The following is a 17132-nucleotide window of genomic DNA, read 5'->3' on the forward strand; positions in this document are numbered from 1 at the left end:
GGAGTGAGAAGTACAGTGGAAAGAGTGCAAATCCCACCACTTTCCACCATCCAAGATGGCTGTCATTCTTGTCTATTACCATTAAACTTTAAATCACAGCAGTACGCCGTCTGGAAAAGCTTTGCCAAAAGGAACAAAAGCCCAAAACGGGGTCAGACTGGGACAGACAAATGAGCGTTGCATGATGGGAATGGAGACTTTGATGGACAGTCCCCCAAGTGTTCCTGGGCTGCATCTGACAGACTTTTGCTTGAAGCAATGAGAATGGAAACAATGGGTAATTGCTGGCAGTAATGTGTAAGGATTGAGGACATGGGTTCAGCTGTAGACTCTCACACAGTTAGTCTTAGAAGCTGTCAGAGCCAAGTCTGGTTCTGTTGAGGCCATATTTGCAATGAAGTGAATACATTTGTAAGATCCATGAGAATACAAAGGCTTACAGTGTATAATAATATAATAAGAGTTATATAGCATAACAATGTATACTGTGGCAACCACCGAGATTCAGATGGCTGAGACTCATACAATTCAGGGAGACTTGAGACAGAGACAGAGAAGGTGCTCTCACATGCATTTCATTTATCCAAAAGTAACTACAAAATTGTAAATCTGTTGGGTAGCCTTGTTCTACTTGTGTTGGCTTCTCACGCCTGTGTTTAAGGCACACAAAAATGATACTTTGTTTGTGGCACCCAAAAGAGCCTGCCCAAGCCTTCCCCAGCACCAGGTAAGCAGGCCAAGCCCCTCACGGCTGTGCGCTGGCCCTTTAAGCAGTTTCCCGCTTTACTTTCGGAGGAGCCACACAGCTGCGAATCGTTCGCAAATCAGCGGTCAACTGCCCAAAAGATGAGCTGTGAGGGCGCAGAAGAAAGAAGGAGAGCCGAGAGGCAGGAAGCTATGCCTCGAAAGCGCAGCCCCCCAGATTTCTGCCGCACCGAGTCAAATCAGAATTTGGGTTGTAATTATGTTGCCCGCTCGCATTACCAGTGTAAGTTCCTATCTTGGCTCAAATCAAACGTTAGGTGCAAGTTATAACGCGAAAACAATTAAATTTGCATCCAGTTCGTGAGCAAACAGCACTTGATTGGCCATGATGAATTTGAATTTTATGTCAGACTTATATACAGTAGACACAGCAAGCCTGCTCTTTAAAGATGGCATCCCCATTCATTTCTATGGAAAGTGCTCAGTGGCGCAGTGAGGCAAGCGATATATCTGGCTCCGTCGTTGTTGTACCTCGTCAAAGCAAGCTAAGTTAAATAGGCCTATATATATATATCTGTTACTATTATAAGGATGATGAGTGTTGCTTTACTATTACTAGCTTACAGTTATTGTTAATGCCATCATTGTGTGTGGTTAACTGACATAACGTTGCATAACCATAACAATATTGTGGTTATCAGACATGAAGGTTCAGAAGAACATGTCAACAATCTATAATGACGTCTTAACATGCCACGATATCACTAATTATATTAGGCTATAACTACGTTTGTCATGCCATGAACATAATAACATTCTTTACAAAATTTTTAAATCTGCTTTAAAATAACGGGAATAAACTCTATAAACAACCGTCATGTATGTGTGCAACCATTTGTAAAACTTGCTACAGCAAGGCAGGCAACTGTATATTATCAAGATCTTTCTCCTTGTGCTCATTCAGCCTCATGTAAAACGGTGATCGGCTAATGTTCCTATTTGTGCTCGTACCCTGTTCGTATCGCGAGCACAGTTCCAGGCAACTTTTCTTGACGTAAGCAAACAAATGGGGTGCTAGTTTACCAATTTCGGATTGGTTAAAAAAATTATTCTATGAAAAAGCTAGTAGTATGAGCCAGGTTCGAGAATAGAACAAAAATTTGGGGGGGATATAGTTTTGGATATGTTGACTGGAGTTAATAGAATAAAATCGACCGGACGAGTCGGGTACCAAATCAGAAATGCAATACCACCTACATCCACCGGGGCCATTGCCTCAAGCCGAGGGGCGAGGGGTGTGGGTCTGGGCAGTGTACATTAATTAACATGACCGTAAATGTGCCAGAATTAGCCAATATGGCTATTTTTCCATCTGTAAACCCTTGACAGAATGTAAAAAAAGTATCTAAAAAAGTTTATATAGCATTTGATAAGGTGTCGAACACACCTGTTGACACAGGTGTGTTCATTTTCACTGCACCCCTCGTCAAAGCAGGCTGCATCTGGCCTTGCTCAAGAGGGAGTACGAATTGGGCTTTTGGGTGCCTCATGTTTGGTCGTGAGTGTCCCACCTGGGTGGAGAAAGGCTTCCCGGAGGATTCTTTAGTTTATTTGTTGCAAAGTTTTTCTTTTGTTGATTAAACGCACATAGGCATAATTACTAGTGCTGTCAAACGATTAAAATATTTAATCGAATTAATGTCATAGTTAACTCGCGATTAATCGCACATTTTTATCTATTCTAAATGTCCCTTGATTTCTTTTTGTCCCATTATTTTTTTTCTCATTTTAATGCTCTTATCAACATGGAAAAATTGATCGGATTGCTTAGTGCAAATGTTTTTTTTTTAATTGAAAACAACATTGAAATCGCCTGGCTTTGATGAGGGGGCGGAGAATTCGCATTAGTTGTGTGCTTGGTCATCAAGTGGTATTTCAGACTGGACGTGCTGCGATGATAGCTCAGTTCACAACGACAAAACACACATCACTTTGGTCTTGTCAATGGAACCATTTGACAACTTTTTAAAAGTAAACTTTCCATTCAGAATCTTGTTGGCATCCATTTTGGCGCCTTGCGCTCGCCATCCACTCAAAACGTAACGTTAGCCTACTACTCTTTAGCCGGCTCGCAAGCCAAACAAGTGTGTGCGGCGTGCCTGTTGTTTTGTTTCCGGTCTATCTAGATCCGGTGTGGTGTTGTAGTTTTTCTAACGTCAGTAGTTGTTGCAGCAGCATGTGAAATAAACTGCAAAGTTTTCTAGGCCAAAAAGAACGTTTGACGCGGTTAAAATGGGTTTGCGTTAACGCCAATAATAACACGTTTAACTGACAGCACTAATAATTACTTTTCGTTCTTTGCTCGCCAATCTTCTGAACTGTGTGTGTCTCAGCCCCGGGTCTCTCTGTGGCTTGATACGTTATAAACAAGCGGTATCCGTGATACCCAAAAAATCACACCAGAAGTTTCTATTGGCTCTTTGAAATGTTGCTAAAAGTCGCTAGATTACGTGATCAGGTTATATATTTGGTCAACCTTTAGATCTGTAGATCTAGCGGTTATGACAACACAGAAGTACAATTCCAGATCTAATAGCCTCATAGGGAATGATAGAACACTATAAAAGGCAAACGTGACGTCATTCACAAATCTGTGAAGGTTATTTAGCAAAAACAGAGATAGCCGAAGAAGCAGAAAGTCTCCAGATAATATTTTTTTTGCTACGGAAGGTGAAAAGTTGCTAAACCTAGTGATAAAGTCTAAATAGGCAACATTGAGTGATTTCTGTGCCGTCACCTAGCTTGTGGCAGCCCTTTTGGGCTGGAAACGCTCTGAATACCTGGGGACATCACAAGACAAATAAAGTATGTTTGACCATGTTGAGTGTGTGAGAATGTTGTTCCGGAGACTGAGGTACTTGACCTTAACCAGACCCGTAGTGCTGATATGGAGTGAGGGGTTCCTGTCTGTGGTTCTTGCACCTGGCAGGTCTGTGGTTCTTGTAACTGGCTGGTCTGTGGTTCTGTTGAAAGCCAGTTGTTCATAGAAGACCAAATACTGAAGGAAAAAAAGAAGACAAGTCAAATAAAATTGCTTCAATTATTTTCTTAACTCCGACTTTACAGCTGGGCAACATTTGTGGTCCCTAACACACACACACACACACACACACACACCACACACACACACACACACACACACACACACACACACACACACACACACACACACACACAGTGCAGTGATCCTGATAAAACAAGGGAGGTGTTTAACCATTGTTATCTTCGGGTCATTCTGACCCATCAGTCATTGTGACCCACCGTCGTATTTCGACAACTTTACCGCATACAAAAACAAAGTGAAGCATTTTCTTTTAACCGTTGGGCTGTCTCAGACCCCCCACATTGCAAAGGTTAAAATCAAATTATTTGTATTTGTTTTTGTATTGGGTAAAATTGGGTAAACACAACAATGGTTCATTATGAACCTTTGTAAGGCCAATGGAAGCATCTAGAAATGCTGACGCAGCACAGAGCAAGCAATCATGGAACATCTGCTGTCAGTCTGTGGGTACAGGCTCCGTGGCGAGGCTGTTAGTGTAGCTCCCACTGCTCTGAGGACGTGGTCGCTGGGTTTAAAGGATTTGGGGTCTGGTCTTCGGGTCTCCAGGTGCACCAGAAGAGTAACGAACCATAGTAAGCCTAGAGCGGCTACGCTACGTGGGCAGGCAGCACAACCACAACCCATCTCCCTCCATGGCCCCGGTTTCCTTTGCTAATGGACTGGAGGATCATCAGGAGGAGGCTTGGGCCTCGTCAGGGGGCGGAGGTTGGTCTTGGATGCTTGCACTGGGGGTCCCAGTCTACACATCAGGGGCTTTGGTCTTGAGCACAGAACTTTGGTTTGGCGTGTGGGGCTATCTATCATGTGGAGCATGAATGAAGTTAGAGAGACTCAGAGCTCAGTGTTCTTTCCTGGATGTAGATGCGCTTCCTGTAGGGACGGTCGTCTTTCTGACTGGCCTGGTCTGGCCTGGCCTGGAGGTGTTTAACCTCTGGGCTCTAGAACAATAACACTATCTGTCCTGGAGAGATTCCAGACAGTGACAGATTGTAGGTATCAGACAGCTGTAGCCGGTCAGGGCAGAAAGTGCTGTGTCGTGTAATTGTTCTGTCATGAAAACATCCTGGAGCCGAGTGCACCAGCTGGGCGTACGCCTGGGTGTAACGCTACGTCCGACGTAGAACTGAAAGTTACGACTAGTGCACCAGTTAGACTGAAGCCCTTTATGTGCTGCACCTGGGTGTACATTTTACGTCTAGTGGGGAGCAGGCGTAAGTTGGAAAATCGGACTAATATCCATGGTAATTATAATGTACAACAGTTTGATCGCACATGCAGCGCGTCTTGTTTATAGGCAACATATGGAAAATACATTAAGGCGAGAAAAAGTTGTCCGTGATCGCACAAATCCACTGTTAATTTTATTGGTGATCGATTTCCAAGCTGATTGTTTCTGTTTGTTTGTGTTGATATCATTACATTTCCCCGTGAGCACGCTTCTATTCTGAGTAAACAACTCTAGAAGTTTTCTAATTTCTCTATCAGTAAAATGTATTTTCCTTTTCTTTCTTTTTTAAATCCATGGCTTGTTTTGAAGGGTGACAGGCTAGCTAAGTGCGCTTTGGATAGGCTCTTAAATGTGTTGCTTGGCAACGATCGACGCTTTCGCATTTTCACAAGGACGCGCATCTTAAAACCAGGCGTAGCTACGACCGTGGCATGTCAAGCTTGGTGCACTCGGTGTAAATTCAAATCACAAAGTCGGACGTAACTAAGACCGACGTAGGAGTTAAGACCAACTTTTTTACGCCCAGCTGGTGCACTCGGCTCCTGATGTCTTCAAGAAGACCAGTGGACAGAGACAGGAAGAGCCCTCTCATAGGTCAGACAACAGAACAAATAGCCAACTCTGTCTGCAGGGAACTCAAAACCGCAGTCTTCAAGACCTCTTAGTGGAGTTATTATTATTCTGCAGCAGAACCACACACAGACTGTTTAATAGGAAGTCAGACAAATCCCCCCTCCTTGTCATTAACGGGAGTAAAACAAGAAGGCTGAGAGGCTTGTGTCACATCTCCGGTGTTTAGTCAACTCCATTCTAGTTCTATTGTTTGTTCTATTCACCCCCTGACGCAATGTACCATGGTGAGGATGTACCACAAATTAGAATATTTTTTTTTGTAAAAAAGTGCAGATTAATGACTAAAAGAACCACCTAGATTAAAGTATCTTTATTAAAGCCTCATGGTAACAAACCCAACTGAAGTCTTAGAGGACACAAACAGATGAGGATCTGTTTTGGTGTGTGTGTATGTGTGGAGGGCAGGGGTGTTCATTATCGAAACATATCGATCCGTGTGTGATATGTTTCTTCTGCAGTGTCACTGCAATCAAAGGAACGATGACATGTCATTATCGCCACCGGCAGACACAGAGACAGGATAGCATCTTATCTGTCAACAAAGGAGAGGAGCCAGGCATTTTCCCCTGGCCCTGCTGCATGTTATCAGTTTGGACAGTGACCTGTTAACCAGGGCCACTGGGACAGAGAAAGGCCAGTAAATAGAGAAGGGAGAGACCAAATACAAGGCTGTCAGGCAGCAAGACAGGATGGCAGTTCACACAAATGTAAAGAGCAGAGCTGTTGAAATAGCTTGACCTCTGGAAGTGGCTGCCTGGTCAAATGAATCACTGAGGTTTTATCAGAACAGGGACATTTCACTGTGACAGCAGCGAAGGTAACACCATCCATAAAAATATTGAATTAAATATACTGTAACTCTACAATATACACACACCGACAAGTGACAGTACACACAGACACAGACATACACAGATGCACACATACAAGCACACACATACAATCCAAATCACTTGAAGCCTTGTTACTTGGACAAGTGCCTGAATTGGGTCTTTCGTCCTTCTGTTCTCCTATGTTGCCAGCCGACATGGCCATGCCGTCAAGGCCATGCCACAGTTTGCTGTAATTCATTAGCTACAAAAGGGTGGCCTGGAAAGTGGAACTCATCTCTGTCCAGACTCAAGTCTTTTAACAGCCTCCCTCTAACTGAGCATTTTGGAAGGACCTCTTCTCTTTTGAATTACCTTCTCAGATGTTCCAATTATTTCCCAGCTTAGAGCAGTAATTAATAAGGCAACCTCACAGCCTCGGCCTTCTTAATTAATTATAAGGGCCCAGTAACACTGTAAAGCCCTTGGAAAGAGTCCGACACCACCTCCAGGATGGAAGAACAGAGCGAGCTCATCCACAGTGTCGTCCGTGAGGAGAGAGTGTGTACTCTTGGCCAGATGGCTTTCATCCAGGCCGGGTCTTGCTCATCTCAAACTCCCAAACAGCACACTGGCATAGACACAGATTACCATGTGAACTAGAGATAAACACAGCCCATGACAGATACACTGCATCCTCTCTTCTTTCTCCTTTTCTCTACTTCACACTGCCACGCTCTCCTGGCCCTCGGGTTACACTGGCTTGTCTTCTCTGTGCCGTACCCCTTCTTGCCACACACTCACACCACCCGCCCCTCCTCCCTCCCTCCCTCCCCATCTCCCCCGGCCCAGGGTTGCAGGCCCTCCACGTGAGAGGAGTTTATTTTCTCTGAGGTATTTTCCAGATGGGCTGCTGAAGACTTCAGACTTTCAGCTGTTAGAGCCATTTCCCAACTCCTTTCCTCCATCTCAGACCAGCCCCACGGCCAACTGAAGGTGCAGGCAGCAGCTCCAAAGTCTCCCAGGCTGCGGCTGTTCCCGAGGGCTGCAGGCCTCCACTGGGCCTGTACCCTCCAGCCACAAATTCAGAGAAGGTCCTGCAGAGAAGGAATCTTTCCCCCCAGATGTGATGAGCGTATGGGGGTTTTAGACGTTATGTTGGGTCCTGCCTCCCAAGCGGACAGTCCTAGACTTATACAGTCAGAGAGGGATGGATGGTGGTGTGGGACAGGACTAATGTGGTTTGTTTCACCCGTCGCTCTAATGTGATTTGGAAACATACTCGCTTTCTCTCCCCTCTTTGAATTTCTCTCATGAATGAGTCTCTGAGTGTGAGCACTTTTTAGTGATACGAGGAATGAGGTGCGCATTTGCCAGACATGGTTGGTTTTTGGAGTTCCTTGATGAGGAAATGAACAGCAAGAAATTAAATGTATAAAAGTCCCTGAGACCCTAAGAAAAGCAAATATTTAGACTCAATTTAAACAGTGAGATGCTAGTGTTGCCAGGTTGTATGGTAACCTTGTAGAAAGACAACGTTGTAAGGGTGGGGGTGCTGGAGGGGAGCTTGAGGGGCTGTGGAGTGGGGCAACATGTCTTTTGACTCCAGGCTGTCTTGAAATTTAGAGGTTAATGTCTGTCTGCATGACAAGTTAGTTGTCCCAAGAATGTGAAAAATACTCAAGGACAGCAGTTTGTGTCTGTTTATTTCTTTTTTTCTGTCTTTGTTTACAAGGACTTATGCTCCTTATTAGCTCAATCGAGTGTGCTCGCTCTCAGTAAAGCACCCTATTGTTTTCTCACATATTTTATTTATTTATTATTATAGACACCCTAAATTATCCCTCAGTTTTTGCATTACGTAGGCATAAAAGCTGTCAAAATGTCTCGTTTTCAAATGCGTTGCTATTACTTCCGCAATATGGAAGTTTATTAGACTCTTTATTCAAATGGTAATGTATTTTTCAAATGGAAATTCAATGTGCAAAGTGGCAATGCAATCCGCAATTCAGATGGAAAAGAAGTTGTCAAATGGCAATTCAATGTGCAAATGACAATGCCATCCGCAATTCAGTTTGTATTATTTTGAATTAAAAAATGTATGAAAGCTTATTGCATTGCATTTCATATTGACAAGGTTTTTTCGACTCTTTATTCAAATGAAAATTCAATGTGCAAAGTGGCAAATGCAATCCGCAATTCAAATGGGAAGCAGTTGTCAAATGGCAATTCAATATGCAAATGACAATGCAATCCGCAATTCAGTGAGTATTATTTTGAATAATATTTTTTATGAACGCTTATTGCATATCATATTGACAAGGTTTTTTCGACTCTTTATTTATATGGCAAAGCATTTTTCAAATGGAAATTCAATATGGGGCAGCGAAACAGTGTCACCAGTCTATTGTATTAACATATACGTGTCACCTATGGAGGACTAAAAGTGCCAAAATGAATTAAATAAATACACCATTAAATAATTACATAAGTGTGTCATTAATTAATTAAAATAGGTAATAAATAATTATTTCACTATTTAATTAAGTATTTCATGGTCCTGTAATACTGTGTGGACAATATTGAAATGCAATACGCTAAACAGCACCCCCAGTCGATTTCATTTTCATGTCACAACGTGTTGCAGTGCTTCATGAATTTATTTTATCTGTCAAACTCGCCCATCAAAGTCAGTGGGTGGGGCTAACGCAAATCTAGTCTGATCCATTGCGTTGGTCTGAAGTAGAGTGCCTGGATAGAGACGATGGATGATCTTCATGAACTTTCTAGGGAGTTGGTGAGAGACATTTTAAACTTAACAGAGGATGTGGAAGCAGGACCTGCTGACCCAGAGCATGTAGCGAGTAAAGCAGAGGAACTTATTGAAGTTCTTGGAGTTATTTCTGCACTTAACAGCTAAAAATCAAGGGGAAGACCCGGTCCTGCTAGCCCCAATGTTGAGACAGCGTGCGAGGTGTAGGACCAAATGTCTAAAACTTGCCCGGAGCTGCTGAGGAAAGCAGCAAATTTGATTGAGGAAGATGCTGATGCACCCTGGTACCAGAGTCTAAATTTGCAGTCACTCTGTGGTCAATATCTTGGTCGGAAAGTGCAGAAATAACTCCAAGAACTTAAACAAGTTCCTCTGCTTTACTCGCTACATGCTCTGGGTCAGCAGAGCTGACTTACTGTACTTACTGTAAGTCGCTCTGGATAAGAGCGTCTGCTAAATGACTAAATGTAAATATAAGTAAGACATTTGATCTAAACTCGTATGACTGACATAAACGCAGAAAACGTCCGACTTGAAGGATCCGTTTTCAACTCTATCCCGACTGCAAGCGGCAACTCTCACAAATCGGTGCAGCCAACCGCAGCCGATGTCGAACACACCTTTCAACAAATTCGGCGTGGCCGAGGTGAAATACCAACTGCCAATGTTATCCAAGTCACTGAACGAGGAAGTGACGTCCAAACTGAGGTAAGAAACTCAAAACAAGCCAGTAGGCATGGGCCGGTTACCGGTTTCAAGGTATGCCACGGTTTGAAAAAGTTGCGGATACCGTTGCTGCGGTATGAGCAGTTTTTTTATGTCTCATCAAAGACGGAAAGTGCAGGAATCTCTCAGATTTTACGCAGCAGAGAAAGTAACCCTCCGGTTGCAACAAGTTATGAGAGTTAGTGTGTTTAGCACTGATGAAATAAACTTTGAACAGTACTATTGGCATGCTACCAACTGAGGCAGGTTATCAGGCCTTTGCTGGCCTGACCTTCCCCTCCCACCCCTCTTAACCCCAGGACACAACCCACTCTGCCCCCCTCTCACAATAACATCCTAAATACTAGAGGTGGAACGGTACACAGAAATGACGGTTCGGTTCATACCTCGGTTCAGACATCACTATTCGGTACAATAGAGGGAAAAGCAAAAAAATTATTTTATTGTGTATGTCTCAGGTTCCTGAGCTAGCTGCAACAGCCTGAAGTGTCTAAAGTAGTAAGATGTAAACAATAAGAAACCAGGTTCCTCTACGAGTGAATATGGGCGCATTGAAGATGACATAATACAGACAATTCATCAAATGCCCAACCAGAGAAGAGAACACTCTGGATCACTGCTACACTACAGTCAGTAGAGCCTACCACGCCGTCCCTCGTGCAGCACTGGGTCACTCTGACCGTGCCATGGTCCATCTGATTCCTGCATACAGGCAGAAATTAAAGCTCTGTTAACCTGTTGTGAGGACATCAAAACAGTGGACCAGTGAGGCTATGGAGGATCTGCGGGCGTGCTTGGACTGTACTGACTGGGATATGTTCACGACTGCTACCAATAGTCTGGATGAACTCACAGAGGCTGTGACATCATACATCAGCTTCTGTGAGTACTGCTGTATTCCAACACGCACCAGGGTGAACTTCAACAACGACAAGCCCTGGTTCTCAGCAGAGCTCAGAAGGTTGAGGTCAGAGAAGGAGGAAGCTTTTAGGAGTGGGGATAGAGACAGATTCAAGGAGTCGAAGAACAGGTTTAGCAAGGCGGTGAGAGAGGCTAAACGACTGTACTCAGAGAGACTGAAGCGCCAGTTCTCTGCTAACGACTCTGCTTCTGTCTGGAGAGGGCTCAGGCAGATTACCAACTACAAGCCCAGCGCCCCCCACTCCACTAACGACTCCCGCCTGGCCAACGACCTGAATGAGTTCTACTGTAGATTTGAAAGACAATTGGACTGTCCTGATCTACCCCCTCCCACCCAAGAGGCCTCCCCCTCCCCCCCTCTACAGTGACGACTCTCTCCATTCAGGAGAGTGAAGTTAACAGACTTTTCAAGAGGCAGAACCCCCGCAAAGCAGCTGGTCCGGTCTCTCCTGCCACCCTCAAGCACTGCGCTGACCAGCTGTCTCCGGTGTTTACCAACATCTTTAACACCTCCCTAGAGACATGCCATGTGCCAGCCTGTCTCAAGTCCTCCACCATCATCCCTGTGCCCAAAAAGCCAAGGCCAACAGGACTCAATGACTACAGACCCGTCGCCCTGACCTCTGTGGTTATGAAGTCTTTTGAGCGCCTTGTGCTGGCACACCTCAAATCCATCACCGACCCTTTCCTGGACCCACTGCAGTTTGCCTACAGAGCCAACAGGTCGGTGGATGACGCCGTTAACATGGCCCTCAACTTCACCCTACAGCACCTGGACTCCCCAGAATCCTACGCCAGGATCCTGTTTGTGGATTTCAGCTCTGCCTTCAGCACCATCATCCCCGCCCTGCTTCAGGACAAGCTCTCCCAGCTGAACGTGCCCGACTCCACCTGCAGGTGGATCACAGACTTCCTGTCTGACAGGAAGCAGTGCGTCAAGCTGGGAACACAAGTCTCTGACTCCCAGTCCATCAGCACCGGATCTCCTCAGGGCTGCGTCCTTTCCCCTCTGCTCTTCTCATTGTACACCAACAGTTGCACCTCCAGTCATCCGTCTGTCAAACTTCTGAAGTTTGCGGACAACACCACCCTCATTGGGCTCATCTCTGACGGGGACGAGTCTGATTATAGGTGGGAAGCTGACAACCTGGTGACTTGGTGCAGCCAGAACAACTTAGAGCTCAATGCTCTTAAGACAGTGGAGATGGTTGTGGACTTCAGGAAGAATACAGCCCCACTCACCCCCATCACCCTTTGCGACTCCCCAGTCAACACTGTGGAGTCCTTCCGCTTCCTGGGCACCATCCTCTTCCAGGACCTCAAGTGGGAACTGAACATCAGCTCCCTCACCAAGAAAGCACAACTGAGGATGTACTTCCTACGGCAGCTGAAGAAATTCAACCTGCCAAAGACAATGATGGTGCACTTCTACACAGCCATCATTGAGTCCATCCTCACCTCTTCCATCACCATCTGGTACGCTGCTGCCACTGCCAAGGACAAGGGCAGACTGCAGCGTATCATCCGCACTGCTGAGAAGGTGATCGGCTGCAATTTGCCTACCCTCGAGGACCTGCACACCTCGAGGACCCTGAGGCGAGCGAGGAAGATTGTGGCTGACCCCTCCCACCCTGGCCACTCCCTGTTCCAGCTACTCCCCTCCGACAGAAGGCTGCGGTCCATCAGGACCAAAACCTCACGCCATAAGAACAGTTTCTTTCCATCTGCTACTGGCCTCTTCAACAAGGCCAAGGACTCCCATTGACATTCATTCATTATTTAACCCAGTATCTGATTGCACTATTGCACTATGTTGACCACTCATGCTGCTCATTCTTATTCTTATTCTTATTTGTATATATATTTGATCTTATATTTAAATTGTTTTATTCTTAAATTGTTTAGTTCTTAGGAATAGTTAAACTTCTGTACCTTTACTTAATTTAAGATTCGTATATGTTTAGTGTTTGCACCTCCCTGCCACAGTAAATTCCGTGTTTGTATAACATACATGGCGAATAAACCGAATTCTGATTCAGATTCTGACATTGATTTTGTCCCCAAAGAACACAAGTATCTAACAGTAGTTCCGCATTACATTAATTAATTTGCGCGCAAGTTTAAACATTTTTTTATACCATGTATTCTCTGTGTAAATTCCTGCACCGACCCGTGACGCCCGTACCGTTTCGGTTCAATACGAATACATGTACCATTCCACCCCTACTAAATACTGAATATCAAAGTCAGATCTGTTTTTCTATAGAGCATGGCCAGCCAGTTGGGATAGGGAAATGAAGGCACATGATCTGAGTGCATCCATACTGGAACCCAAGGACTGCTACCCCTAGACACATATCAAGGTCATTGTTGACTCAAACTGACAGTCAGACTAACAAGCAGGCAGGCAAGAGGACCGATAGACAGGCAGACTGACACACAGACACATGCAGTAGCTAAAAAAGACAGAGTAAGATAGTGAGACAGAGAGAAAGGGGGAGACAGAGAGATCGAGAATTAATGCAGCCTTAAGCCAGGGGGAAATATCCGCTCCACTTGATCTCCATCTTCATGTCACTGTCCACTGACCACAGTATGACCAAGCGTCCCCCACAGTGGGTCACTGACTGAACCAGGAAGTGACATGCATTAGACAGGCCAGAACACAGCTTCTAGGAGCTGGAGAGAGAAGAAAGCCTGTCTTTCCAGCTGGTCACTAGGATTGTTTTGAGTGTCGTAGAAGGTCCTGCAGAGCCTGAAGAGCAATGGACTTGCAACATCTTAACCCTCGTGCTGCCTTCGGGTCACATGACCCAAAGGTTCATAACGAACCATCGTTGTGTTTACCCAATTTTACCCAATACAAAAACAAATACAAATTATTTTCTTTTAACCATTCCAATGTGGGGGGTCTGAGACAGCCCGACAGTTAAAAGAAAATGCTTCACTTTGTTTTTGTATGAGGTAAATTTGTCACAATACGACGGTGGGTCACAATGACTGATGGGTCAGAATGACCCGAAGATAACACAAGGGTTAATGACTTCTGGAACTAAACGTAAAAACAGGGTCTGTTCCAGTTTACCAGTGTAGCAGAAATCCCAGAGAAGCGCTCCCCTCTGCACCAGAGTGCTTTCTCTGTTGAGGAAACTGAACCGCCACCATGGTGATTACATTGATGTGTGCTAAATAATATGAGTTTAGCTTTGGCGGTAAGGGCTTGATTGGCGACCAAGAGTCAACAGCAGGAGGCCACGAAGGAGCGGCCTTGGGGAGTAGAACGTGGGGGTAGGGGGGTAGATGGAACTCTGCGTAGGAGTTGTTGGACTTGAATCAAGTCATTCCTCACAAAACATGAGCCTGCTGTGGAGTGATAAAGTGAAATGGTGCAGAGAAGGTGAGGGACCTCAAGCCCAGACCCCCAGCCCACATCTCCTCCTCATGCCTCTCCCAACCCTCCCTCCAGCCTGCACTCCCCAGACTTTCAGTCATGCCAAAAGCAAGGGGGCTCGATCTGTGATCTGGGGAGAGAAAATCTGTTGTGGTCACTCATTGTAGGGTTGAATATGGAGGGCGGGAGGGCATCACATGCAGAGGGGGGAGGCCCCCCCCCCCAACTCTATGGTTCCTTTGCATCGGCGTTTGGTGGGTAATCAGCAGAGGCCGATTAGGTTTGACTGATGTGGTCGGATCAGACTCTACAGGTGTGACATTATGTTGGCTCTGTGTGGTCTGGTTGACCTCGCTACAGGATCACATGCCTGTGGACAGAAGTCAAGTATCAGGAGTCGTCAGAGGTAGGTGTCACAGGAGCAGGAACAACAGTGAGATCTGCCAGGGCTTGGTGGGAGAGGCTGTGAAATGTTGCAGTGTGCAGGGAATCCAGAGGTGTGGGGCTGGAACGCAAGCGAACCCCTCCCAGTCACCAGAAACTCCCTGAGCAGGGGTCACTGCCAAGCTATTAACTCACTCTGGCTTGAGAAAGAAAACTAGACTCATGTGAGAAGCGAACATTGAGAATTGTCTTCAACATGTCACATCCCATGACCCCCCCAAAAACAAAAAGGAAAATATTTACTTGACATAAGTAGCTCAAGTCGTCTTTCAGCAATATATGTTTTTTTTTTTAAAGGCCGGCTTCTAAACTGTTTTTGGAGTGGTAAATGACTGCAAGTTGACCAAACTCACCTTTTCCTCTTCAGTGATTGGCTTTGTGATGATGCAGAATGGATGCGCACCAGCTGCCAGTCCCATCTGCAGCCTGTGATATACGACTCAATGTTTACAAACAATTGCTTACGGAAGGACAATAACGTCATACTTCCTGAACGCATCAGGAAAATGAAGTGGCGGCCTAGATAGAGGGAGACGAGGAGAGGGAGGGAAAGAAGGAGGGAGGGGGAGAAAGTAAGGAAGACTGGCACCCTCCCCTGTTTAATGGGGCCGGGCTGATCGATGAGCTTGTAGTATCTCATCTGAAAATCAATCACACTGTCAGAGACACAGCGTCTGGAGACAGAGGGGATCCGATAAGAGACACAAGTGCTGTTTCTTTTCTTTGTTACAGAGTAATTTCTCTTTAGACCCTCAAGTATTTGTGTTTTACGTGTGAAGACCAACCCGCCTCTCCCTTAACCCCTCACTCCTCTGCCTCCTCTCAGGTTCAGCATCCCCAGTATGTTCACAGTTGACATTTTCAGGAGGAACACATTAAATTAACCCTTGTGTTATCTTCGGGTCATTCTGACCCATCAGTCGTTGTGACCCACCGTCGTATTGCGACAACTTTACCGCATACAAAAACAAAGTAAAGCAATTTTGTATTTTTGTAAGCATGCGTCAGACCCCCCACATTGCGAAGGTTAAAAGAAAATTATTTTTATTTGTTTTTGTATTGGGTAAAATTGGGTAAACACAACGATGGTTCGTTATGAACCTTTGGGTCATGTGACCCGAAGGCAGCACAAGGGTTAAGGTCAGAGTTAGACTCAGGGCTAGGAACATCTCAGGGCTAACACAATTAGTTCCAACAAAAGAAAGAATACATTTCCCTGTGTAGAGACAACATAAAGGGTGGAACACAGTAAAAGGGGTTGGTGAATTTTCTAGTTTGTTCTTTAATTATTTTATTTCCCTCCAGACCTGCGAAGCAGAGGAGTGAAGCCAGAAATATGGAGAGAAGCAGGGCGCGTTAGCAGACAGGTTCAATTAATTTAAAGGTGGTGTTTTTTATGCACTCATTTATTACATTAAAAGAATAATAGGGTTGATTGTTTGAAGTTCCCAAGTCACTCATTAGTTCCACTATGAAGTTTGCAATGAATATAGATGCACAAGACTTTGGCTGTGGGCCAATTCATGTGAAAATGGAAGCATTTGAATAAATGGGCAAAACCTCAAAGCTTTGTATTAGTGAGACCCTCCCTCTAAATTACCGCACATGCACTCCCCCGGCCTTAACCTAGATACAGGGGTAGCCAAGCGTTTCACAGATGCACCAGCCACAGTTTGATCCAATAGATGTTTGATGGGTGCAGATTAATTCTGTCTCATAAAATTAAAAGCTATAGTACAGTATTGTCCCTCTAGACTGTGTCCTTCAAAAATTATCTGTGTATTTGTTTTGTTTCCAGCCTTATTCAACTAAGCTTGATGTCCTTTTGGGCTGTCAAATGCATGAATGAGGAAAAGCCTGTTGGCTAACAAGGGTCACAGCTTTTCACCAGTGTAGTAATGTATGCATATATAGTACATGCATGCAGTATCACAACATAGATCCGCTGAGTACACAGGATTGAATATCCATTTGGGAGCTGGTGTTGCTGATATGCTTGCTGAAGGAGCAAAAAGGATTTTCTTCCATCTTTCACCATCCTGCAGACAGACACACACACTCACACACAAAGCGTGTTCTCAAAGAGTATGGTAGGCATAGCAACATACTTGCTTTACAGATGGATAGAAAGTTCAGGGGGCACAGAGAGGAAGACAGATGACTCTCCTCTCCAGTAAACCACTGTAGAGCGAGAAAGAGGATTTGAGAGAGTTCTAGTTTGGCACTCTGCTCAATTTGTTTCAGATTACAAAATCATTGGCCAACAAAACAGATTTGGACTACAGTAAAGAAGATTTTTTTTTGTTCCTCATAATTCATTTTTGTATGTTTTGAAGAAAGACACAGAACCTTACCTCGTTACCAATCTGAATTTTTCT

The 17132-nt window shown here is 44.8% G+C and overlaps 1 protein-coding gene across 2 annotated transcripts in view; it reads left to right on the top strand.

Annotated features, from left to right (window-relative positions):
• Positions 1–17132, top strand: part of LOC134031100 (disintegrin and metalloproteinase domain-containing protein 12) — a 106273-nt gene that overhangs the window by 20207 nt on the left and 68934 nt on the right. The window lies entirely within an intron of this gene.

The sequence above is a fragment of the Osmerus eperlanus genome, chromosome 12 (genome assembly GCF_963692335.1).
Source record: "Osmerus eperlanus chromosome 12, fOsmEpe2.1, whole genome shotgun sequence".
NCBI classification, from domain to species: Eukaryota; Metazoa; Chordata; class Actinopteri; order Osmeriformes; family Osmeridae; genus Osmerus; species Osmerus eperlanus.